This window comes from Hibiscus syriacus, unplaced genomic scaffold (genome assembly GCF_006381635.1).
Source record: "Hibiscus syriacus cultivar Baekdansim isolate YM2019G1 unplaced genomic scaffold, ASM638163v2 tig00110472_pilon, whole genome shotgun sequence".
Taxonomy (NCBI): Eukaryota; Viridiplantae; Streptophyta; class Magnoliopsida; order Malvales; family Malvaceae; genus Hibiscus; species Hibiscus syriacus.
The window spans coordinates 1,143,094-1,170,858 of NW_024062752.1; the positions used below are offsets into that span (position 1 = coordinate 1,143,094).

At 33.5% G+C, this 27,765-nt stretch overlaps 1 long non-coding RNA gene and 3 pseudogenes across 2 annotated transcripts; all 4 read right to left on the reverse strand.

Moving 5' to 3' along the window:
* Positions 1-7,475: 7,475 nt before the first annotated feature.
* On the reverse strand, positions 7,476-9,728 carry LOC120127738 (annotated as a pseudogene).
* A 2,009-nt stretch (positions 9,729-11,737) lies between these two features.
* On the reverse strand, positions 11,738-14,770 carry LOC120127739 (annotated as a pseudogene).
* Positions 14,771-20,038: 5,268 nt separating this feature from the next.
* On the reverse strand, positions 20,039-21,994 carry LOC120127852. Of its 2 annotated transcripts, XR_005516575.1 has the most exons (3): positions 21,558-21,994; positions 20,674-20,823; positions 20,039-20,464 (listed from the first exon to the last, which is right to left on the reverse strand). It is a non-coding gene; the product is annotated as an uncharacterized LOC120127852 (long non-coding RNA). The 2 variants fall into 2 exon arrangements; XR_005516574.1 differs by having other exon boundaries at positions 20,674-21,990.
* A 570-nt stretch (positions 21,995-22,564) lies between these two features.
* Positions 22,565-24,997, reverse strand: LOC120127849 (annotated as a pseudogene).
* Positions 24,998-27,765: the final 2,768 nt, after the last annotated feature.

Consider the following 27,765-nt stretch of genomic DNA (forward strand, 5'->3'; position numbering starts at 1 on the left):
CTCTTCTTTTGTAACAACTGAAACGTCTAGATGAACTTGACTCAAAAATAGTCCAGGTTCATTGCATCATTATTCAGCTGTTATAACTCCCGAAATTATATCATGTAACCCATGAAATTAAATCAAATAACTCCTGTAACTCCTGATATTAACAGCTTGTCTCCTCTGTACAAAGCTGGAAATCAGTCCAGATACATCTTAACGTTTTAGATTTAATTTAGGAAAAGCTGTTTAATTTCTGATAACTCTCATAAACCAGCTGTTATCATTTGAAATTAAACAGTCCTCAGCAGGCTATAAATATCAGTTGAAATCTTTCACATTTTTCCATTTGTTTATTTCAAAGAGAAATTCCTCAAGAATTTTCTCTAAAAAGATAGTATCCGCGCGGATATGTCGAAGACACGTATTACCATGACCACGACCACGACCACGAGACGGACGGATGACGGCGGCGGTGCGCGAGAGTCCCCTTTGTTCTCTATCACTCAACAAAGAAGTGGGAAAGTCAAGTCTTAAATACCATTCCCAATAGTGTTTCCAATACTATGTGGGATTGAGCATTACCAACATAGGCGACATCTTGATCAGTCGTGATAATGTCTAATTAACTCTTAAAAAATATAAGTGAAAACAATAACCAAACGGTTGAAACACGTGCCAAAAGGCAGAAGAAAACGTGTCCCAAAGATAGAAGAAAATGTATCATAAAGGTAGAGGAAAATGTGTCGTACATGCATACTTATTGAAAATAAAAAAACAAGAAAAAAATAAAATGACAATAAAGAATACTAGCGATCTACAACCAATATTAAAGTTGGTGTCGCTGCTTATTAACAAAGAAAAATAGAAAAAATAGATAAAAGATAAGGAACTTAAATTGCAAGTAAGCAGAAAGAATGATGCGTGATTTTATTTGGCTAAATCTTTTACTTTGTATTATGAGAGTATTAAAATTATTTAATTTTTATACTTGACTTGAGATTAATTGATAATCTTATAGGATATTGTAATACAAACTAAATAATTAATAATCTTTTTAGTAGATTTATGTTCATCTTGGACATAGTAAATTTTATGAAATTCTATAAAACGAATTTATTTTATTAGTTCTATTGTAAAGTCTGAACTGATAGGTCCTGACTCAGTTAAGCAAGAAATCAAGTGGCATAAAAATATAATTTTTTAGAATCACGAGGAAAATCATTCATCCTTTATATATTTCTGTTGAATCAAAAAGAGTAAAAACTCTAATTGATCGAGAAGAAGAAAAAATATCTTTAGAATAATCTCAAAAAATTGCAAAAGGGAAAAACTCTTAAAAAAGCTTTCAAATGCTTATAATTAAGCTTTGATTGTTAGATGATAAAACTCAAATACAAGTAGGGTATTTATAGGTTACAAGAAACAATCTAAACCATCATTAAAATAAGCACTAAATAATCTAAACCATTAAAATTAAAATATAAGAAAAATACTTAATTTTCACCTAACTAAATTGATGTAAGCAATGACATCAAAATTAAATTGATGTATGATATGACATCAAATTAATTTAGGTGTGAACTTATTTAGGCTAATATTGAATTTTCAACACTCCCCCTCAATGTTAGCCTCCATTCTGTGAATCACGCCATGCTGACGACGGAAATGTTCAAACTTTCCAACACTCAAGCTTTTTGTAAACAAGTCAGCAATTTGCTCATCTGTCTTGATTTGCCTCATCTCAATCTCTTCTTGCAAAACTTTTTCCCTAACAAAGTGGTAATTTACTTCCACATGTTTAGTTTTTGCATGAAAAATAGGATTCTCCGCCAGCCGAATTGCCGATTGGTTGTCACAGTACAAAGGAATTGCATAATCTACTGGTTGATGTAGATTATTTATCAACTGTATCAACCATGTACTCTCTTGAGCTGCCATTGATGCTGCTCGATACTCAGCTCAGTGGTTGACAATGATACCGTTGGTTGTCTCTTGCTATACCAAGAAATTGTTCCGGAGCCAAGCTTAAACACATACCCAGTTGTTGATCTCCTGGTGTCATGATCTCCTGCATAATCAGCATCACAATAACCAACTAACTTGCAGTCTTCACCTTTCTTGTACAAAAGACCATAGTCAATTGTACTCTTCACATATCTCAGTATTCGTCGAACTGCTTCCAAATGAGGCTTCTTTGGATTTTGCATATACCGACTCATCACACCAACTGCATAAGAAATGTCAGGTCGGGTCAAGGTTAAGTAGATCAGACTACCTACCAATTGTCGATACATTGTTGCATCTTCCAAATCTTTTCTTTCATGTGAACACATTTTGATATTTGGTTCCATTGGCGTTGAAGTTGACTTGCATTCGAGCATTCCAAACCTCTTTAACAAATCTTTAGCATATTTCTGTTGACACAAAAATATTCCTTCGTGTGTGCGATCAACCTCTAGACCAAGGAAGTGCTTAAGTTGTCCAAGTTCCTTCATCTGGAAATGAACTGATAAATTCTCCTTCGTCCGAATAATTTCTGCCTCATCATTACCGGTTATGATTAAGTCATCCACGTACACTAGCACGATAGCTAGCTTACCTTCATTGGCTTTGACAAACAAGCTAGAATCTGTAGGTGTTACTGAATAACCACTTTTCGTTAGAAATTCAGCAATCTTACCATACCACGCCCTAGGTGCTTGTTTCAATCTGTAGAGTGCTTTTCGCAACTTACACACATATTCAGGAATATCTTGACTTTGAAAACCCTTTGGTTGGGTCATGTAGATCTCTCGATCTAGCTCTCATGTAGAAAAATATTCTTCACATCCATCTGCCACAAGTTCCAGTCTTTGTTGGTTGCAAGTGCAAGTAGGACTCGTACGGTTGTAAGTTTCACCACTGGACTAAATGTTTCATCATAGTCTAGTCCATACTATTGAGAGAAACCACGAGCTACCAATCGCGCTTTGTACCTCTCGATTGACCCATCTGGACGACGCTTTATCTTGTAAACCCATTTGTAAGATATGGGTTTCACATCTTTTATCTTTGGCACAATATCCTAAGTTTGGTTTTGCTGAAAGTGAATCGATCTCTTCTTTCATAACTGTCATCCACTCAGAACTCTGCGATGCTTCTTCGAATCTTAGGCTCTGTTACTTCTTCAATTATGGTTGTATTGGCATATTTGGGATTTGGCCTTCGTATTCTTGTTGACCTTCGGAGTTAAGATTGTGGAATTGATTCTTCTGTTTCACTAGGCCCACCTTCTTCGTTTGGTTATTGATATACACCAGTTTGCCAAGGATTCTGAGTCACTTTTTGTTCGACATCATCGCTATTTAGATCTTCTGATTCACCTGAACTTGTTTGGAGTTGAACAACATGCTCCCCCATTTTTTATTGTAGCTTGTCTCCAAATTCTCTCGAATCTGGCAACACCTCTTTCTCTGAGGACCACATTCCACTAATTGAATCTGACAACCTTTTCTCTGGTTGTATCCCACAAAGATACATCTAACAGCTTTCTTGTCAAACTTGCTCCGTAAATGATCAAGAACAAACACATAACATACACAACCAAATACTCGAAAGTAGCTAACTATAGGTTTTATGTTCTATAGTTTCTCAAAGGGTGAAACAAATCCTAACCTTGGTTGAGGAAGTCTGTTGATCACAAAGGTTGCAGTCCTCATTGCTTCAGCCCAAAATCTTTCAGGTACGTTCTTTGCATATAGCATACTTCGATAAATTTCTGCAAGATGTCGGTTTTTGCCTTCCGCTACACCATTCTGTTGTGGCGTGTTGGCACAAGTGTACTGATGACGTATTCGACATTCCCTTAGGTATTGAGAGAACTCGTTTGATCTATATTCTCCTCCGTTATCTGTGCGCAAGCAATATATTTTCTTTCCCAGTTCTCCTTCAGCTGAGTCTCTGAACTCTTTAAACTTTGAGAATGTGCCAGATTTTTCTTCATAAAGAAAACCCACACATACCTGGAGAAGTCATTAATGAATGTTACCATGTACCGTATACCGCTAATTGACTGTTCTTAACCAGTCCGAACACATCAGAGTGAATCAACTCCAACGGTTCTTTTGCTTTAAACTTCGACTCGTCATATGGTAATTGGTGTGCTTTACCATACTGGCATCCCACACAGACCGTGTCTGTTCTCACGTCTAGTTGGGGAAGCCCCTTAAGCATCTATTTCTTCACCATCACACTTAGCTTGGAATAGCTAATGTGACCTAACCGCATATGTCATAGATCTGATGTCTCATTTTTTCTCGTCCTATCTACATATACAGACTCTGCTGACATCAAGTAAATTGACTCCAAACGTCGTCCCTCCATTGTTGGTGTTTCTGAGATTTTGACGTAACGATAAACCTTCACGTCTTGGGGACCAAATAAGACACATTGGCCTGATGATGTTAGTTGAGCCACAGATAGCCAATTTTTCTTCATTCCTGGGACATGATAAACATCTTGGAGTTGCACCTGGTTAGTATTATATCGAGGCATAACTATCGTCTTACCGATGTGAGTTATCGGTAACCTTGAGTTATCAGCTGTCACCACCACAGACCTCCATTGTACTCAGACAGGTTTTGCAACTTCTATTTGTCACCTGTCATATGATTTGAGCAGCCCGAATCTACGATCTAATCATTCTTGTATTCAATCTGTTCTGGTGTTGTTACCGTGAGAGCTAATTCTTCTTCCTCCGTAGCAAATAACGCTTCAGCATCCCAACCATCTTCACTATTATCCTTCGAACTGGAAGTAACAGTATTACTTTCAACAGGCTTTTTCTTGGTCCAACAGTCTTTTGTCATGTGGCTCATCTTCCCACAATTGTAACACTTGCCATCGAACTTTCTACTATTACCGCGATTCTTGGAAGCTCCCCCTGAATGGGGGCCTCCATTTCCTTGGTAATTTTTCACCTTGTCATAATCCTTTTTAGATCCACTGCCAGTATACCGCTGAAAAGTGCCTCTGCTTTTACTGGTGTAGAGTGTTTCCTCATCACCCTTCAGCGAGACTCCTCCCTTTGCTTGGCCATGGCTTCTTGACCTGCAAGCAAATTTTTGAACTCAACAAGCGATGGTTATGTCGGCTATCCCTGTACAGCGGCAACAAACCCTCGATATTCGGGTCTCAACCCATGGACAATTATTCTTTTTATCCTGGCTTCCCCAATAGCAGCTTCCGGATTAATTCTGAAATTTCGTGGCATATCGACTTCACCTTGTGGAAGTATTGAGCAACCGTCATGTCTCGTTGCGCCATTGATAGAAGTTCATTCTCGAGAATTTGCAATTTTGTATCGTTCCTCTTCGAAAAAAGTGTAACAAAAGTGTCACGTGCTTCCTTTGGTGTTTTAGCATCCTGGATGTGCTCCAACATTTATTCTTTAATTGTGGTCTTTAAAACAAACATTGTTTTGCCTGCTTTAATTTTCCACTTTCGCAAGATGCCATTGGCATCTTCTGCCGCCGGTTGTGTAACTTCTCCACCACTGACAACCTCCCAAAGGTCTTGACCTTGTAAGTATGACTCCATACATGTTGCCCATGTGTTGTAGTTTTTGTTGTTGAGCCTCTTGATTCCTCCAACTACTTGAAGATCACCCATCTTAACGGCAAGGCTTTGACTATACCGAACAAGTTTGAGTAACAAACGTGCAGAGTACTAAATTACTCTAGACACAAAGAAGCTTCACAAGGTTTGTAATAACCCCGACATAATCTCAAAAAATCTTTTCTGATGTGGAAGATCAGTTAAAAACTGCAGCCACAGAACATACTTGGAATTTCAAGAGACCTTAAAAACGTGGCTCTGATACCAATTGTTGAATCAAAAAGAGTAAAAACTCTAATTGATCGAGAAGAAGAAAAACTCTCTTTAGAATAATCTCACAAAATTGCAAAAGGGAAGTACTCTTAAGAAAGCTTTCAAATGATTATAATTAAGCTTTGATTGTTGGATGATAAAACTTAAATACAAGTAGGGTATTATAGGTTACAAGAAACAATCTAAATCACTCATTAAAATAAGCACTAAATAATCTAAATCATTAAAATTAAAACATGAGAAAATACTTAATTTTCACCTAACTAAATTGATGTAAGCAATGACATCAAAACTAAATTGATGTAAGCAATGACATCAAATTAATTTAGGTGTGAACTTATTTAGGCTAATATTGAATTTTCAACAATTTCTTACTCTTGAGCTACTATATGTGGGGTTAGAAACTAAACCTAAAATAATAAGAGAATGCATGAGCCTGTAAAATAAATAGATAGTACTCACGTTGTAGTACGAGAGGATTGAAGAGAATTCAGTTGATCACTTAACTTTAAAGTTTAAGGGAGGTGCTTCATGATTCCTTGAGAGAATGGCTTTTAAGCCCATCAAATTGAGAATTCGTGATGAATACTAAACTTAGTTTTCTAAATTCAATGTGGTCGAGTGAAATTATGAAAAGATTCATTGTTTATATTTTTATATATCTTTTTGACGAACAATGTAAATGCACAAGATTGAGCTTTTACTTTTAATGAAATAGTCTCAAGTTTTAGATGATCTTAATGAAAAGGACTTGATAAATTCACTGACATGAAATAATGAGTTTCTTTTAATGAATTCATAGTTCATGAATTGGATGATCCTAATGAGATGGATATGATGAATTCACCAAATTTAAATTTTGAGAGTTTGAGTTCATTAAATGATCTTATTCCTTCATACATGTTTCAATGAAAGTCAGGATGTAATTAATCTGGTTTTCATAGCTCGTATTTGAATAATCCATATTAAGATAGAATAAATAAAATCGCATACGTTATGGATACAAGATCAATGTTTCGATGGAGAAATACAAAACAAGAAGCTGCTATCTGAAATAAGGAACAAGGAGATGAATATAATTATAAAGAGGTGTTATCGGATGGTGTAAATCGTTACGAAAGGTCAAGGACTTGGCCAATTCGATCTTGAAACCAGGTCTCACAAGCCTTTCCTTGATGCGACAGTTTTTTTTATCATATTCAATAACATGGAGAACAGGGATAGATCGAGGGGGAGCGGTTGTATCCCCGAAAAATTTTAAATTATCTTTGTATTTTATATGAATTATTTGATTCCGCACCTTCTGAGATTTTAATATAATTTTTTTTATATTTGTACATCCTAAAACAAATTCTTACATCAATTCCTAATGGAGAGTATAGAGAAGCTGATGTAGCCATCAATGGTGGTTTTTGGTAAGATCGGATCTAAGCAATTATTTATGTTAGTATCATATATAAATGGTATAAGTGTTATCCATTATAATGAGTTTCATTTTCAATGCATATATATATATTAAATATGAATCTTAAACAAGAAAAATTGTATATGAAATTGCCGTCCTTATTGTCCAAAATGTAGATAGTACAAGTCATATTTTTCAGTTTTATCTATAAGATTAACTAAACAAAATCAGTTTCTTCTGAGACATCAATTTTAATCCATCTTCTACACAAACTAATTAACAGGAGGACACCAGCTTGACAGGAGAGACCACATATTAACCCTATCCACAAACCCTGCAAAATATAATAAATCGGAGTAAATTAATAGCCAAATATGAATTCTCTCTCTATATATATATTACCTTAGCATAAAGCTTAAATTTAAATGCAAGAAGGCCTGACATTGGCATTCCAATGAAATAGAAAGTCCCCATGTTAACCCATGCAGCCAATTGCTGCCAACCACTTCCTCTAGCCACCCCTGCAAACATTTATCAACTTTCTCAACTTCAGTTATAGTTTATCACCAAGATGAACACATGAATTTATGTCAGATGTGTGAATTTGAGAAATTATATTAGATTCGGGAATGCAATATTATAAAATTTCAAAGGTACAAAATTATCGAGATTATGGAATTGCAGTAATACCTGAGAGGACACCTTGGAATGAATCGATGGTTATTGAGATTAAAAGAAAGGGTGACATTGAAGCAAAATTGCTTATAATTAAAGAACTGTTACTAAAGAAAGCAGCCCAGATATCATGACCAAATGCCAAAGCAAGGACAATTGCAAGTGCAAGAAGGATCGAGAGCTTGAGGGTGACAGCCATGGCGTTTTCGCCCGAGCCGGATGTCCAGCTCCTAACTCATTCGAAACCCTAGTGCTGTGTCATATAATTTACGATTATAATTTACAAATTTTATTAAAAAAATGAAGATTGATATATATAAATTAATTCAACTTACCTTGCGGTGGCACTAAGGCCGTAGGTTATCATGTAGGCAATTGCTTCTGTATTCACACTTCAAAGAAGAAAACACCAAGTTTCCATCATGTCAAAAGCTTTAAAATTTTTAAAATAAGACTAATTTCATCAAACATTTAATATATTTTGAATTTAAATTTGTGTCAATGACATTTTGCTTACCACATAGCAATCAATGAAGTATTTAATTCTGCATTAGGCATCAACCCTGCAAACAATACAAGAAGTTCGAAAGCCCAGTATTCCAAACTGGGGAAAAGAAAAGGATCAAATTTGACAAACTAGAGGGACTAAGTACTCAATTTTCATAAATTATAGGGATGAAATAGGGAATTATACCATTAAAGTTGATTAACTCACCAAACCATTGCTGCAGAAGGAATGGCCAACTTCAAGTTCGTAAGAACGGAGCGAAACGATTCCAATGAAAATCCTTCCCATGTCTTCTCAAATTCCTTAGCCAAAAATACATAAACCGATAACGAAAGAAACGATATCCACAGCGAAATCGAAGCCGCCAACGGCGCTCCCCTGAAACCCAGAACAGTATAATTCACCAACGCGTACGCAACGCCGAAATGAATGCTCATCAGAGTGACCGAGAACCAGACCAGCGGCATCACAATGCTTTGCGTCTGAAGAAATCTGAGGATGTTTTGAACGAAGCCGTACGCAAATAAGCCCGGGATGAGGTACTTTAGGTAGAGAGCGGCGGTTTTTGAAATCTGAGCATCTTGTTGAAGCAAAATGAGGATCGGCTCTGTGTAGTACCACAAGATCGATATGATGATCGAGAAGAAGCATGAGATTATGCACGCTGATTGAAGGTAAATTCCTAGCATTCGGTAAAGTTTTGCACCGAATCCTTGGCCGCATAGTGTTTCCAAAGCTCCGCTTAGTCCTATCTAGAACCACAATTGGAGAAGATTAAAGATTTGTAGTTTAGAAACTAATGGAGTAAATGGAGAAGATGACATATTGACATTAAGCTGCACAAATTTTGATGGTATTAATGTAAAGATTTTTAAATTAATTGTGGTGATTATTATTCTAATCGAATTAATTAGATCAGATATTATAAATTAAATCGATTTTTACTTGATTTTAAATTCGATATAAATTAAAAAAATCGTTTTAGAGAATGAGAAATGAAATCCTAACCATGAAAGCCAATCCAGTGACAGTAGCCCAAGAATTAGCAAGAGTTGCACCGGCAAGCTGAAGGTCCCCAAGGTGACCGGCGAACATGACTGAAACCAAAATGATCGACGAAAACGAAACATTCGAGACGATCATCGGAAGCGATAACAACGCTTGTCTCTTCGCCTCTTCCGTGTCCAAAACTTTCTTCAACCACCATTGATCTTCATCATAGTGGCGATGATCAGCGTCTGATAACAGAGCATCAGCCGATTCAAAATAACCATTCATTGATGACATCTCTATTGACCTCCTTAGCATTCTTCGGTGGCTCTACGAAGAGAAAAAAGAGGGAAGAGGAGAAAGTAAATGTCTATATATTTCGAAATGACTAATAATAATTTTGATTAAATCAATTCAAATTATTAAAAATCTTTTCTAGCTGCCCCTGGAATTTATGACATTATTTGAACAATTCTTCAACTAATCCTTTTTTATATTATCATCTCGATGAATAGAAGGGTGTTAAAATAATTACATCATTTAAAAAGTTTAAATTTATATGTAATTTAAACATTTCATATTAATTATCTAATTTAACATCCTTTGAATTTTTTAAAATTTCAAGTCTTTAAATTTATAATATACTTTCTGAATGATTACCACTTCCAATATAGAATCATACAGCGGTCCATAATTATCATTACTCAATTCTTCAAAGATTTTTTTACCATTTTTAAAATTAATTTCTTCTTTGTTATCATATTTTTTTGAATGAATTGTTGGACTTATTTCAATTGCAAGAAAACACCAATTAAGATACAATCTTCGTTAATATTAGTTGTGGTAAAAAATTGCTCCCCTCAAGATTTCAGCATTTATGCAGAAAGTCGTCCACGAAAGAGTTCCAACTTCGGTTGAATTACAGAAAAGGGGTATTCAAAATTTGGGATATGTTGCGTGTGTTTCTTTTCTTTCCTTTTTTTTTTTGTCGTAAAGAACCAGAGAGACTGTTAATCATCTTTTTTGTCACTGTGAAGTCGTTTGGGGAGTGGCAGAGTTAGTGTAGGGTGTGGAACCTCAATTTCGTGATCCTAGGTATAAATCCTTCCTTACTGTTTGGAATTGTCAACTGATTAGTAGAAACTTTAAGCAGCTAGGTTAAAAAAATTAAGGTTTCTCTAAAAAATATTTGCACGCTATTGGAAAAACAATATATAGTTGAACCCATCAAACGATCGTAACAGTTAAAGAGAAAGTTGATCTCCCAAGAGGTCTTAGGTTTGAGCAACTATGTTTAAAGAATGTGTGTACGTTGTCAATAATTAAAAAAAATTGAACAAATACCACTTTATAATCATAATATACTATGTAATATATATATATAGTTGATTTTATTTAACAAATTTTTATCCTTATAACTTAGGTGTATTTCAATTTTAGAAGTTTATTGTTTGAGGCGTATTCTCTTTATTTTCTTACTGTATTTTCGTGAAGGTGTTTTTAGTATATTCTTTTATTAAGAAAATATTATATTGTTGAAAGAGCAAATAGAAAAAGTATGAAATTTATATTTTAAAGATAATAGAGGAACAGAACAGATATTAATCTTTTAATTAACGTGTCATGTCATTGTTTTATTAAGGGATTAATAAAAATTAGTGACTTAGTGGTCAACATGTAACTTTTCAATAACTTTAATGATTATGTTGTACTTTTTATAGTTGAGTAACAAAAACAATTAATCATAGTTAAGTGATCAAATGTGTAGTTTACCCACTTATAATTATATCATGATTTATTGAATATGTTAAATATTTTGGAAAAAGAAAGTTATAGAGGTAGAGTCAAATTCGAACTTAAAATTTAATTTTAGAGGCTCATTCGGCTTAATAAAATGAGTTTTGCTCCATTCCCAACCCCAATTTTCTGGCTTAATTTTTAATCAAATCCTCTAAATTGTGGGCAAACCTTCAACTTTTGGAATAACTCGATCATTGAACATATTTACGTAGAAAGGTATATTTGTTAATAAATTCTTATTGAAATCATATTATTCTTTTCATACTATGGTAGTAAAGACTTTATTTCTCTTCAACTATTTTGAGAAGAGTTTGAGGACAACATTAATTTACGAAAATAAATAATCCGAACAAGTACATGAGTTCATGATAATATATAGCCACGTAAAATATTTTAAAACAAAAATAAAAATAATAGGATACATGAAAATAATATGTATATATGAGTTACGAAATATTATTGATTACTAGAAACTACATTAGATTAAAACATAATACCATATAGTTTTAATTTGATCGATTAATTACAAAGTTGATGAAGATGTATAAAGCCTGAGATGGTCTAGATAACGGCACATGATGATTACCTCCTTCTTCTGTCATGGAAGTCAATAGAGCTCCATACGAGTACAACAACCCTCCTTCATGTAAATTTAAGGGTAAAGTATAGTAATGGTCACTGAACATTTCTGAAGCTTGCATTTAGGTCCCCAACATTTAAAACTTGCAATACAGTCCCCCAACATTTATTCCGTTTGCAATATGGTCCACCAACTTAAACCACAGTTAGAAAATTAGGATAAATTATATAAACGGTCATTGAACTTTTCAGTCACTTGAATTTAGGTCCCCCAACTTTTAAAACTTGCAAAACAGTCATCAATTTCATTCTAAACCCCAATTTCCAAAGTAATTCAATTTTATTCTAAACCCTAAATTCTAAAATACTTCAATTAAATTCTAAAATACTTCAATTTAAGGTAATATAGGCTTGAAGAAAGAGTTCAAGGCACATACACAACGAATAAAAATATATTTATATAAATGTATATTTATATTTAGATGTATAAATAAAAAATATATTCATATATTAATGTATGAATCATTTATATTTTTTGAATATTTTATTTTTAATAAGAAATTAAAATTATTAATTATATTAGAAATATTCAACTTAAGATTATATATAATCATGAATTATAAATATGAAAAATATAATTATTAAATTTATTTTAAAAATATATAAATCTTAAATTTATTCTTTTAAAATATTGTATCAACTATATTTAAAAAATATATTAAATCTATCAAACAATTTATCAAATATAATTTTTTTATTGTAAAAATATAATATTTTCCCATCATTTATTGCTTTCAAATTTTTTGCCGAAGTTCAAATCTCATTATTTCCATTTTAGATTATATTCTTTTTTTTCTGGCATTGATCATACTATTAGTATATGTATTATTGTATATCTCTTAACACAAACGATGGTTAGCTTAGTGGCTCCACCCTGTATCTTTCATTTGCGTGACTCAGGTTTGAGTTTGCCCAAGACCCAAATTTTACTTCTTTGTAACTTAATTTTCTTCTAATTAGGAGGTGACATGTGTCACCATAACACATATCATGATCATGTGTTAACACATGTCAGATCCTGATTAAATGATTAATTTATTAAATTTAATTTAATTTAGGACCAAATTGATAGCATATATAAATAATTAGGTGGTAACATGTGTCACCAATGACACGTGTCATGATCATGTGCTAACACATGTCAGATCCTAATTAAATGATTAATTTATTAAATTTATTTAATTTAGGACCAAATTGATTATAAAATAATAAAGACTGAATGTATAATACCAATTCCTTTTAACTGCCACATCATCATTTTTATCAATTGGTAACGACTAGTGGCTTAGTTGAAACAGTTAAATTATGTGGTATGATTGATAAATTTAAAAGATCGATGACAAAAGTAAAAAGGGCTAGATAGTTAAGTTGTCAACCGAGTAGTTTACACTTTTATTTATACGTCAAAATAACATTTTATAAATTTAAAATTCGAATTATTTTCAACTTCTTCTATATCCTAACTACTTTTTTTAATTAAAAAATTTCTTCAACAGATAAGAATTATACTATTATATTTATATAAAAAATACGTATCACATGAAATAAGATGAAATTAAATAATAATAAATTTGACATAATGAATTTAATTTAAGTATTTGGAATTTAGGGTTTAGAATAAATTGAATTACTTGAAATTGGGGTTTAGAATGAAATTGATGACTGTTTTGCAAGTTTTAAAAGTTGGGGGACCTAAATTCAAGTGACTGAAAAGTTCAATGACCATTTATATAATTTATCCTAATTTTCTAACTGTGGTTTAAGTTGGGGGACCATATTGCAAACGGAATAAATGTTGGGGGACTGTATTGCAAGTTTTAAATGTTGAGGGACCTAAATGCAAGCTTTAGAAATGTTCAGTGACCATTACTATACTTTACCCTAATTTTAATTAAAACTTTATTATAAAATTATTGTGATAAATAAAAAAGATAAATCAATAACCTTGTCCTCATGATTGCAAGTTTCTTTTTTGGTTAAATTCATGTTCACATCCTTGGCTAACTTTTTAACATGTTCTAAGGTTCCTATCGGAGGAATTGCTCCATCTTTATCACCACTTTAAAAAGAACAAGGGGGACAGGCCGTATATTATTTTTATTTATCATTTAATACATATTGAGTTTGAAAACAAAGTTCATGTAAGAAGCATAACTCAACCTGAATATGGTAATAGGACCAGACTGTTGGAGAATTTGCTTCAATGTCGGAAGCATGTCAATATTTATGTCAGATCTGTTGTATATGAGGCCACTCTTCCAATTAAATTTTCATAAATTATTAAAAAATCATTTTTAATCTTTAAAAGATTAATTATACATCTATAAATGTGTAGATATGACTCACTGTAAACAACCGGCCCATTCATGTTTTAAATTGGTTTGATTTCCATGGAAGGCTTTATGAACTTTCGGAATATTGAAATAGAAATTTGGTCGAACCGTAAAAATAGATCACATTCATCGATAACTTAGTAATCTGTGACATGAAATATGAACATAATTATAATTTAGTTGAGCACGTAATTGTTTCTTGAGTTATAATGTTTATTAAAGATCAAGATTTGAATTTTAATATCAACAATCTCAATCATTGACCAAACACACACAAAAGAAAGTAAAGAATACCTCTTTTCCTGAGTTTAAATCTTCCATAGTTCCATCACATGGAGTACGATGAAGATCAAATTGTCTTTGCTTAGCTTGTTCAACTGAAGTTACATTAAAAGGCATCATTTCAGATAGATCCATGGCTTCTTGACATGATACAGACCATGAGGCAATATTGTTTGAATAGTTGTCTTCATTGATTCCATTGCAACGTTTCAATATTTGTTGATGCAACTCTTTAGGAATCATCCCTTCCGATGCATATAATTCATGTTCCGCAAGAACATCTAATTTATATCAAGACCGTGAGCATCATTTGTTGTAATGAAAGGACCAACACCAACAAAGTGTTATGAACCTTAATGAATTTACGAAAGAAATCGAGGATTTATAGAAAGTAGAAGAATAGATTGAAGAGAAAAGAAACTTTTCATTAAAATTGCCAGAATAGATTTTCTATTACATTTTCTCCTTATATTCTTCAGTACAAAAATCTAACAAACTTATTCTGTACAGCTGGCATAACTCATTGTTTCACATGCTGCTCACGTGTTGGACTCCTCCTCATCAGATTTGAATTGGTGGATCACTTCTTGTTAGGTCATTCTTATTCAGTTCCAGCCCATCCTCTGTTGGGTATCACTGCATGGTTCTGCTCCAAATAACAACTCAGGCCTCCTGCTCCATGTAAGACTTCATTTCCTCCAAATTTACCACGATCAATCCCTAACTCCTCAACTGAAATCCCTAGCTCCTCAATTGAAATCCCCAGCAATTCCCCCTTTTCTTCCCCGTTCATAACATTTCCCTCCCCTTCACCTGATCCTTGTCTCCAAGGATCAAAATCTGGAAACTGGGACTTCAATACAACATAATCTTCCCAAGTTGCATTTTCTTCTCCCAAGTTCGACCATTGTATCAATAGTTGTGTAATCGCCTTGTTCTGTCTCTTCACAATCCTTTTGTTAAGCACGATGGCCGGATAAACCTCATCTACCCATCCTCACTAAGTTCAGGAGGGTTCTTAGAGGTAATTGCTCCTTCTCCCACTTTCTTCTTCAATAAACTCACGTGAAAAACTGGGTGGATTTTTTAATGTGTTGGCAGTTCCAATTGATACGCTACTGACCTAATTTTTTTCTGGATTTTGTAAGGTCCATAAAATTTCGCTGCAAGTTTCAAATTTCTTCTGACAGCTACTGAGGATTGTTTGTATGGATGCAATTTTAGGTAAACCTCCTCTCCTTCTTGAAATTCTCGATCACTACTGTGTTTATCGTATTTTGTTTCATACGATGTTGAGCATTAGCTAAGTTCTCTTTAAGTACTCTTTGTAGATGTTCCCTTTCAACCATGATCTCATGTACTGCATTAACACTAGTGTCATTCTACCAATTAATCATAGGAGGCTTGTATCCATACAAGACTTCAAAATGTGTAACTCCTAGGGCTATATGATAATTAATATTATACCACCATTCATCCAGTGGTAAACATTTTGCCCAATTACCAGGTTTAAGGAAACACATACTTCTCAAGTATTGTTCCAAACACTGGTTCAACCTTTTAGTCTGCCCATCTGTCTCTGGATAGTAGGCTGTACTGAAAAGGGTTGTAGTTCCAAGCTGCCTCATCAATTCCTTCCAGAATAAGCTTGTAAATGTTTTGTCCCTGTCTGAAATAGCTATATTGAGAGGTCCATGCAATTTATAGACTTGCTCTAAATAGGTCCTAGCTATTTCAGTCACTGTATAGGGATGAGATATGGCTAAAAATGGTCATATTTAGAATACTTATCCACTATTACCAATATGCAATTGGATTTCATTGAATGTGGTAGTCCTTCAATGAAATCCATGGTAATAACCTCCCATGCCTGATTAGGAATAGCAATAGGCTGTAACAAACCTGGAATTGCCACAGTTTCCCCTTTTGTTCTTTGGCATACTTCACACTGCTTCACATAAGACTTCACTTGGCTTTTAAACCCTTCCAATAGAAATAAAGTTTAATTCTGTGATATGTTGCTTGTACTCCATAATGTCCTCCTTGAGGAGAATCATGCAAGCACTCCAATATTTTCTTCCTTAAATTCCCATGTTCCCTAATGTAGACCTTATTCTTATACCTTATCACTCCTTTAATCAACTTCCAATCAGACTCTATATTAGAGTCAATAGTTGAACCTGTAATAAATTTATGAGCTAAGATATCTCCTGTATAACTGTCTTCAATTTCTTTAACCCACTCAGGAATCAGTATAGTGGTAGTCACTGCATACACTCTCTGTTTCTTCAACTTTTTCAACCTCATTCTCTTCCTCAAATCTTCTTGACAAAGCATCTACCACTACATTCAATCTGCCCTTCCTATACTGTATGACATAATCCAACCCCAACAATTTAGATAATCCCTTTTTCTGAATTGTATTGGTTAATTTCTGCTCCAATAAATGTTTCAAAGGTTCATGGTCTGTTTTGATTATAAAAAACCATTTTCTAGGTAGTGTCTCCATTTAGATACAACCATGAGTATGGCTATATATTCCTTCTCATAAATGGACAGTTCCATATGCCTTGGTCCCAAAGCTTTACTCAAATAAGCTAATGGCCTGCCTTCCTGTGTCAAAACAGCCCCTATTCCCTGTTGACTTGCATCAGTCTCTAAACAGAAGGTTTTACTGAAATTTAGAAGAGCCAATACAGGAGCTTCACACATAGACCGTTTCAATTTCTTAAAATTTATGCTTCAGTATTCCAATTAAAAGCTCCTTTTTTAGTAAACTGGTCAATGGTTTACTGAGTTCCCCATACCCTTTAATAAACTTCCTATAGTATCCTGTAAGTCCTAGGAAGCCTCTCAAAGACTTGAGATTCTTTGGAACTGGCCATTTTGCATTGCCTCCACCTTTGTAGAATCAGTGGAAATTCCTTCTGCTGATATTACATACCCTAAATACTCCACTATTCTGTCCAAAAAACACTTACTTCTTTTTGCATATAATTGATTGGTCCTCAAAATCTCCAAGACCATCCTCAAATGTTCTTGTGAGCTAAGAGATTAGGACTATACACCAAAATATCATCAAAAAATACTAACACAAACTTCCTCAAATATTTCATTCATTAGTGCTTGAAAAGTGGCAGGTGCATTGGTTAAACCAAAGGGCATTACCTTGAACTCATAATGCCCATGATGTGTCCTGAATGCTGTTTTAGGAATATCCTCTTCTTTAACTCTTATATGCCAATATCCTAATCTCAAATCTATTTTAGAAAAATATGGAAGCCTCAGCCAATTCGTCCAACAAATCTTCTACTACTGGAATTGGGAATTTGTTTTTAACTGTTACAACATTCAGTTGTCTATAGTCCACACACATTCTCCATGTCCCATCCTTATTCTTTACCAATAAACAAGATGAAGCAAAAGGACTCATACTGGTTTGAATAATTGAAGCAGACAACATCTCTTTAATCTGTCTTTCAATTTCTGTCTTCTGTGGATGTGTAAATCTGTAGGGTCTAAGATTTATTGGTGGAGTTCCTTCCTTGAGAATCACTGCATGATCATGACTTCTAATAGGAGGAATTTTCTTAGGTTCTTCAAAAACATCTTGATACTCCTCTATTAAGGTTTGTAATTCAACTGGAATTTTGGATTCAACTATCTCCATACTCAAAAAATATGTTTCTCCTATCACTTCTGGTTCCTTAGCAGCAATCTGTTTCATCTTAGACTCTGAAATCAATTTCATAGAAGACCCTTTTTGCTTTCCTTCCAGTTTAATCTCCTTTTCCCCCACTTTAAAAGTCATAGTCATTTCTTTAAAATCCATGAGGATTGGACTATATTGACCCATCCAATCCACTCCTAACACCATATCACTTCCCCCATATTCTGAACTCTAAAATCATACTCAAATACATTTCCTTGTATTTTCCAGCTCAACTTGTTACTCTTTGCAGTGCTGAATAGTTTATCCCCATTAGCAACTGTAATAGCTAGAGGATGCGTTTGTTCCACTTCCACTCATTTCTTTGCCGATCTAGGAGTGATGAAACTGTGTGTGCTTCCACTATCCACCAAAATATTCAATGATTTTCCTTTAATAACTCCTTGAAGTCTCAGAGTATTATGTCCCACACTGCCAGTGAGAGCATTAATAGAAATCTCCAAAGCCCTTTGTTCCTTATCATCAGCTTCTTCTTCTCTGTCTTCTTCCTCATCTTCTTCTATATTTTCTTCCTCCTCCATCATATTAAGCTGTTTAAGTTTGCATTGATGCCCAAGAGTGATTTTTTCTCCACACTTAAAACACAAATTGTGTGCTCTTCTATACTCTATCAAAGTTGGTTTATTTGGAGAATTGGTTGCTGAACTCTTCTGAATATTCGATGCCCCTACAAACTTTTGTGATTGAGGATGTGTTCCCTGATAATTATTTTTAAGCAATGACATCTTCTTTTTCCCTTCAATTTCCAGTGCCAATTCACACAACCTAGTCTTCCTGTAAGCTTCATCCAGACTCTTAGGTTCATGCATCCTCACTCTATGCTTAATTTCGTCCTACAATCCACTCAGAAACATAGATACAAAATATTCTTCCCCAAGATAAGAATTGTGTCTATAGCATGAATGGTTTAAGCTCCTCAAACTTCTCTTAATAAGTCTCCATTGTGGATTTCTGCAAAAGCTTACTAAATTCTTCAATCACATCAATATAGTTCTTGTCACAAAACCTGCTACATACATCCTCCATGAATTCCTGCCAACTTACTTGACCCTTCTGCATAATATACCCATCATACCAATTTTCAGCCTTACCTGTCAAATACATTGCTGCTATTTCTATTTTTTGTTCATCAGGAATTGCAAAAATGGTAAAATACTTTTGGCATTTTTTGACCCAACTCCTTGGGTTATCACCATCAAACATCTGTAACTCTATCTTGGGTCTTAGGGTAAATGACTGATTTGGTACACTTTTCTCATACAAATAGGGGTCTTTAGATAGTGAAGTACTTCCAGATTGATGATTATTCCCTCCTAGGTTCAGTTTCTGTTTCTGTGTCATGGGAACAAATGAATTGTAGCATTCTGGTTTAGGTCCTTCAGGATAAAAAGAATATTTTTCAAGCTCATTTATCACTGTCACTTGTGTAGGCATTTTTCCTTCAGATTTAGGTAAAGTTGTAGCAATTACCTGGTCATTCTTTTCAGGAGTATTATGTTCAGGTTCTTCACTCACCTTAGATACACAGCTCAATATCTTCTGCAAATATCCTTGAGTCTCATCCATCCTGCTCTCCAACATCTTCATTCTGTTTTCCCATTCTTCTTTTTGTTCTTCCCACCCTTTAGGAACCTTAACTTCATTCCCAGCCTCCTCATTACTGCTTGATACTGCTGTTGATTCCACCTTGTCACCCATCTATTGGATTTTCTTATGCTTACCCAGCTTGACGTTGGATCTTTACTAAGCTCTGATTACCAATTGTTATGAACCTTAATGAATTTACGAAAGAAATTGAGGATTTATAGAAAGTAGAGAATAGATTGAAGAGAAAAGAAACTTTTCATTAAAATTGCCAGAATAGATTTTCTATTACATTTTCTCCTTATATTCTTCAGTACAAAAATCTAACAAACTTATTCTGTACAGCTGGCATAACTGATTGTTTCACATGCTGCTCACATGTTGGACTCCTCCTCATCAGATTTGAATTGGTGGATCACTTCTTGTTAGACCATTCTTCTTCAGTTCCAGCCCATCCTCTGTTGGGTATCACTGCACGGTTCTGCTCCAAATAACAACTCAGGCCTCCTGCTCCAGGTAAGACTTCTTTTCCCCCAAATTTACCACGATCAATCCCTAACTCCTCAACTGAAATCCCTAGCTCCTCAATTGAAATCCCCAGCAATTCCCCCTTTTTCTTCCCGTTCATAACACAAAGCTATCTCCGACTGAACCGCAACCTGGTCCTGAATATATCATCAATTTTAAACATTCTTTGTCAATATAAAATATTTTATTTTTGCTACTTTTTCAGAATAAAAAAATATTCGGAAATTAATCCAATTGATTCATAGAATTGTTTTCAATTAATGAGGTTCAGAGATTTGAATTTCAACATTCACAATCTTTTTCCATGATATTACTTGTTTTAACGATGAAATGAAAAGTAACTAACCTCCCGTTAGCCAAATTGTGAGGGGTAGATTCATTGGATCCTTTTCGGCTTCAACAAAATAATAGAAAAGACTTCTGCCGGCATTTGGATCAACATCAATATACCCAGAAAATTGTCTGAAATTAACACTCGGCTGTCCAGGCAATGTTCCTATTTCGTTGAGGTAATAGATATTTAAAAGTTTACACGTTTTCCTTTTCAAGTAACTCAAGATATCAAGTAAACTAAATGGTCTATTAATAAATGGTCTATTAATCAATCCAAATAGATACTGCAGAGTATATTCCTTTAAATCCAATTTGTTTCATTTATAAAAGTTTTTTGAGATTTGAACTCTTGACCTTACTGATGGGATTTAGTGCCTCAATCACAAAATCAAAACTTTGGTTTTACCATATAATCAAGCTGGATCAAACATGCTATCTCATATGTTGAGTAAAGCTCAAGCTTGTGAAACTAGATTGCTCCCCTGCTCACGATAAACCACAATGTTGTATCGACAAACTCAAACCTTATGAATGTTTGAATTCTTGAATGCCAGAAATTGTCTGCCAAATAAATTCTCAGGAAAATACCAATCGAGATCCCACATGAAAACTGACCCCATGAATTCACAGAAAATTGTAGGTATACCAGCAGATCTGGCCGTTCTTTCAAGGACATCCGATAAAATCAGAACGAAACAGAGTCATCGATCAATGATACGGTATAGATCGACAACCAAAATTTGCAGAACATGAATCGAACCAAAATACAAAGATGAAAACATAATTAAAATATCATTTTTATTATTATCAGTACAATGCAATAATAATACTATAACAATGAGAAGGTAACATTCTCATGCAAACTTAGATAAACAAAAGTTATTACATACAACTTACTTGAGCAGCAGCAGAGAAGAAGAAGAAGAAAATTCACTCTGCCTTATCAGCTTTCACTTCCTTGTTTTTCTCCACCTTAGGAGCATCCTTCGCTTTTGGTTTCCCCTGCTTAGGCTTCATGAAGCAGAAACAAGAACAGCAAGGAAACTGGAACAAGAACTTCATGTCTGGTTTTCTTCCGGGTTCAAAATATGTCCTGAAAGTCGCTTTCTTTTTTCCTTTAAGTATATCGGGTGTGTGATAATGTTGTTTATATTTTACAAGATCTTGATTTTGGATTCCAATTCAATCACTTTCAATAAAGGAAAGATGGTGCCTAATAATGCCAACTTTAGGGTTAGGGAAACCACAGATGAACGAGATGATCTCTGATAAGGTTTGGGGTTTCCTCCTTGTGGGTCACCTAGGCCGTCATATGTGGGGGAAAAGGAAGGTTTGCTTTTGATTTTCCTTGCCTTGTACTATTGGCCTCCTCAGCTGGCAAGCAATATATGGGTCACATGCATTTGCAATTTGCATTATTACCATGAGAATGAAGTTGAAAAAGAAAAAAAAAAGGAAAACTTATCCATAACAATATTAACATATAAATTTTATTTGATTTTTAAGCATTCTTGTACATGAATAAACGTAGAAGATTTATGATCGAGGGTTTAAAAGAAAAAAAAGCGTAAACACAGAGGCATTGTTTTTGTTGATTTTGTTTTTGGAGAGATTGTAGCCAACTCCATGGCCATGATAAGAATTATGTTTGTCAATAATTCAATTTTCTTTATATAATTGAATCAATTTGGTATGTAACAGCTGTATGAGGATAAAGGTGGCTGCATTATGTCAATCAATTATGCAAGTTGTGTGTGGCTGCAAAGGTGAACCAACTTGATGAAATAACTGTACAACATGCAGTGGTTGCAAGGAGAATAGTCTATTACCATTTAATGCTAGCCCAAACATAGCACCAACCACTACAAGTATTGAATGTTTAAGCAATGGAAATGGTAAAGGGATAAAAAAAAAGGCACATTTCTATACCACTTGATTCCAGGAACTAGTCCTGCCAGTTTTCAACGCAAGCTATGACTTATGAACTTTATTCAGAGTCGGGGAGATGGTTTACGGTAGTCATATACCCCGATACCGCATTTTCTCCCAACACGACCTGCATCAACATACTGCGCGAGAAGAGGGCAGGGGGCATATTTACTGTCACCCAGACCAGTATGTAGAACTTTCATTATCGATAAACACACGTCCAGTCCTATGAAATCTGCAAGCTCCAAGGGACCCATTGGCTGGTTTGTCCCTAACTTCATCCCTGTATCAATATCTTCCTTGGTGGCCACCCCAGTATAAAGTGTGAAGAATGCTTCATTTATCATTGGCATGAGGATTCGATTCACGATGAAGCCAGAATAATCCTGAGAGCATATTACCGTCTTGCGAAACCTGTGAATTCTTGGTCAGGTTAAAATAGCATTTGAATACTAGTTATCATCGGATCCTAGTGAAATTTGCAACTTGGAACAGAGGCGACCATGCTAGCTAGCTAGCTAACACATGCACAAGCCAATAATGCTAGTTGAAGGAAGTTATTTATGTTTTTTTTTTCCGCATGCGTTCTTTAATCAGACAGCACCTCTCTGCCAATGCTTTCGTCGCATGAAATGTTTCATCCGAAGTGTCTGCACCTCGAATAATCTCAACCGACTTCATTACTGGAGGAGGATTCATGAAATGCATTCCAATGACCTGCAGAATAACAAGTTTGCTTCAATCTCAACAAACTTGACGTGATTTTGCATGTGATTGTCAATTGCATCAAAATAAACCCAAACATGGCTCGAAATCAAACCTGGCGCGGTCTGCTAGTTGCAGATGCTAACCGAGTAATAGAGATGGAACTTGTATTAGATGCTAAAATGGCTGAACTCTTCGCAATCTTATCAAGTTCGATAAGCAACTTTTTCTTCACGTCTTCTGATTCTACAATAGCTTCGACAATGAAATCAGCCGACCGTAGGTCTTCTATATTTGAAGTGCATTCGAGACGTTTCAAACCTTCTGCACGAGCAGCCTGTCAAATGAAACAATGTTCTATCATCAGGTTTATCAGAAAATGCATAAGAACCATCAAGGAAAGGATTAACATACAAGACGCTATAGAAACTTAAATTTGTACTATTTAGCCAAGAACCTTCAGTGCTATTGTTCATCTAAGATAATACCCTTAGTATTCGTTCATATATATTTGTGACGTCCATGTGTGTGTGCATAATGTGTAAATAAAAAAGAAAAAGGCTATGTTTCTTCAACTCTTCATATTTCTTAAAGTACTCATATATTATACCCATGTTTGACATATTACCAGACATGAGTATGCAGATATATATACCATCGAGTGACCCTACAAATACATGCAGGAACATAGAAAAACTTGAACATACATGTTTCCAACTCTCACATCCGAATTCGAATAGAAAAACAGAGTTTTCCGTGAACTTATTTTGGTTCATATGACTAGAAAAAGGAAGAACAGATTATGGAAAACCAGCAACCTTATTAGAGGTAAGTTAACATCAACACTTTCTGTTTAACACATAACATTAATGCTTTGACCCAAATGTTTCAAAATCACTTTATGCATGCAAATAACATGAATACAGCCAAGATTGCCCTGTTTCACCGCATTAAGGATGATTTTCATGGCAAAACTATGACTTTAAACAACATTTGATTGCTAAACAAAACACAAAATCAGACCAAAAATAATTTATTAGCCAACACCTTATGCAACTGTTTCATATAAACCTAATGAAACTTCAATTAATAACATTCACAGAAAGCCTATTCCTCTACGAATTTTGCACTGAAATGAATCAAAATCAGAAACTGATAACCATCTCATCAAAAAAGTTCAACCACTCAAACCTTCCATCAACTACTGAGCTACAAATTTCTCATATTTCCAACCCAAATCCCAAACACAAGCTCTAACCAATATAAATCCTTTTTACCTATTCGGGTAAGTTTTCAACCCGTTGTAACTCAAACCCAATCTAGGTTTCAATCAGATTAAAGGTTTCAATCAGATTAAGGGTTTCAATCATTTGAATTTTTGAATAACAACACATAAACATATATATAACTCGAAAACCCCATATAAGAACGGAAAAAAAACAAAGACCCAAACTTTTTTTTACCTGGGAGAGTTGTCCTTTGGAGACAAAACGTTGAAGGGAAGAAGAGATGATTTGGCAGCTCTGGAAAGAGCAGCAGGATCGGTATCAAGAAGCAAAACCCGGAGACCGTGAATGACACCGAGTTGAGCTATGCCTGAACCCAATTGTCCACCGCCCACCACCGCTAAACTCTTTGTTTCTGCCATTTTTTTCCGGCTTGCAAAATGCAAACAACTACCAAATGTCTCCTTTCGAAGACTAAAAACCAATTAGATGGAGAGTATTTCAGACGCCACTTAGTCGCGTGAGAGAACAGATCATTGGCACTCGACACTCGTACTAAAAACGAACCTGTCCTTATCTAACTTTCGCAGTTAGTTAAGACTTATTAACCTGATCATGGTGCCACTGAGCCATTTTCCCTGAAAATCAATCTACACCTATATATTTCTTCGTCACGTGGGTAAGACGCCTTGCAACGCGCGTGTAAAAAATTTAACTGTTAATTTTATAAATATTTTTAAATTAATGTCTAATATATAATTAATTTTTGTAAGGATGATATTTATGTAATAACGCTAACTTTATCTATTTATTTTTTTGATATTATTTTTAATAACAATTAATAATGTTTATTGATTTTTAAAATTAATTATATAAAAATATTAAAATAAACTTTTAATTACAATTGAGAGATCAAATGAATTATTATTCATTTTTTTAAAAATACAATAAAAATTAATAAAAATATAATATAAAGCTAAAAAATACCACCTATTTATTTAAAATATTTTTTTTTTAAATATAAAATAAATATTAAATTTTAATTTTATTAAAAATGAATAAACATTATTAACTGTTGTTAAAAATAATAATTAATGATGAACAAAACAATTTTTTTTGAAGATTAAGTATAAAAGATCAACTCTTTGATCGGATGCTTATTCGTGGTACAATTGAGTTGATATTTAGACAGCAATTAGACAATTTTAAGTTATTGACTTTGTACAATCTAATTTTCATTCAATTCTTGTAGCTTTCCACACCTACAACTGTTTAACAATCATAAATTTGATTAAAATAAACTTTTAATTACAATTGAGTGATCAAATGAATTATTATTCAAAAAAAGATCAACTCTTTGATCAGATGTTTATTCGTGGTACAATTGAATTGATATTTAGACAACAGTTAGACAATTTTAAGTTATTGATTTTGTACGATCGAATTTTCATTCGATTCCTATAGCTTTCCACACCTACGACTGTTTAACAATTATAAATTTGACTAAAATAAACTTTTAATTACAATTGAGATATCAAATGAATTATTATTCATTAATTATCATTTTTTAACAACAGTTAATAATGTTTATTCATTTTTAATAAAATTAAAATTTAATATTTATTTTATGTTTTTTAAAATTAATATTAAAAGAATATTTTAAATAAAGATGTGATATTTTTTAGCTTTACATTATATTTTTATTGAATTTTATTCATTTTTAATTATTTTTATTGCATATTTATTTATTTTTTAAAAAGTAAATAATAATTCATTTGATCTCTCAATTGTAATTAAAAGTTTATTTTAAATAATTAATTTTAAAAATTAATAAATTAATTGTGATTAAAAATAATATCACGAAAAAATAAATATATAAAGTTTTCGTTTTTACATAAATATCACCCTAACATAAATTAGTTACATATTAGGCATCACTTTAAAAATATTTATAAAATTAATACCCGAATTTTTTACACATTCAACAAGACGCACTGCAGGGGCACGCCTTATCTCACGTGGCGCCAGATCAGCCTAAAACACGGTGCAGGGGCGCGCATTTCTACAAAATATTTTAGATCAAAAATATAAACTGAACGATGCCTAACAGGAAAATATATAGGTGTAGGGTGATTTTTTTTTTGAGAAAATCGCCGTGCCACTGTCGTGCTTTCAACAGTGTATACTATTATAATTTTTGGTTATATCTAAATTTAGTAAAAAACACAAATTAACCTGATATTTCAATTTTAAGAACGTACATGAAATTGGAAATTTTGTTAAATTAATATTTATATTAACTTGATATGTAAAAGAAATTAATATTTAAATTAATATTATTTGTTAAAGGATATTTTATCATTTAAATTTATTATAATTCCTTTTTAAAAAATTATAAAACTAGTAATTTTATCATTTAATGGTTTCTTTTCTTTATAATCAGGTTATTGGTTTGGTAGTGACTGATCAAAATATTAATGATATTAAGTTGCAATATTATAACTTTATTGGTTGTAGAAATATAATATTAAGAAATCAAATTAAATTTTTCTAAGAAATAAATATAAGAATGATAAAAACAAATAAATATCGAATTAAAAAATCAAATTCAAGAGTTAATAAGTGTATTAACCGTAATATTTATAGATTAAATATAAATTATAAAAATATTAAAATTGTAACACCCTCATACCGATGAAGGTGACTTGATCCAATTTGAGGTGTTACATTAGGGCCACCGGAGCGACCAACAGTAAAAGTTCAGGAAAAATTTAAAATTTGTCAAAACGTGTAAAATCATAAAACAATTTATAATTAAAATACACGTTCAGAAAATCATTCATATATTACAAATATAATTAAAATCATACAAGTTTCAGATTCAGTATAAAAATCAAATGTGACATACATGTCCCTAATTACACTTGTATCGTATTCTTCAACCCGAGCCAATGGAACTTCCATTACAGATGTCGATAGTTGCACTGGATCAATTCTTTTAACCTGAAATAGTGAGTAAAAGAGTGAGTTTTGGGAAGCTAAATAATACAGAACTACCAAGTGATGCTGAAGAATATGTAGATAAATAGGAAAGCATAAATTTTCCTTATTGATTTAGACAACTATAGGTTTTCGTGAGAAGATGAGGTTCCATTGATATTTTTTCAAGTAAAAAACATGAAGCTTAAAGTTCAGAGGACCAAGTTTTGGAGATCATAATATGATGTTTAGTGTGTTCCCACGAA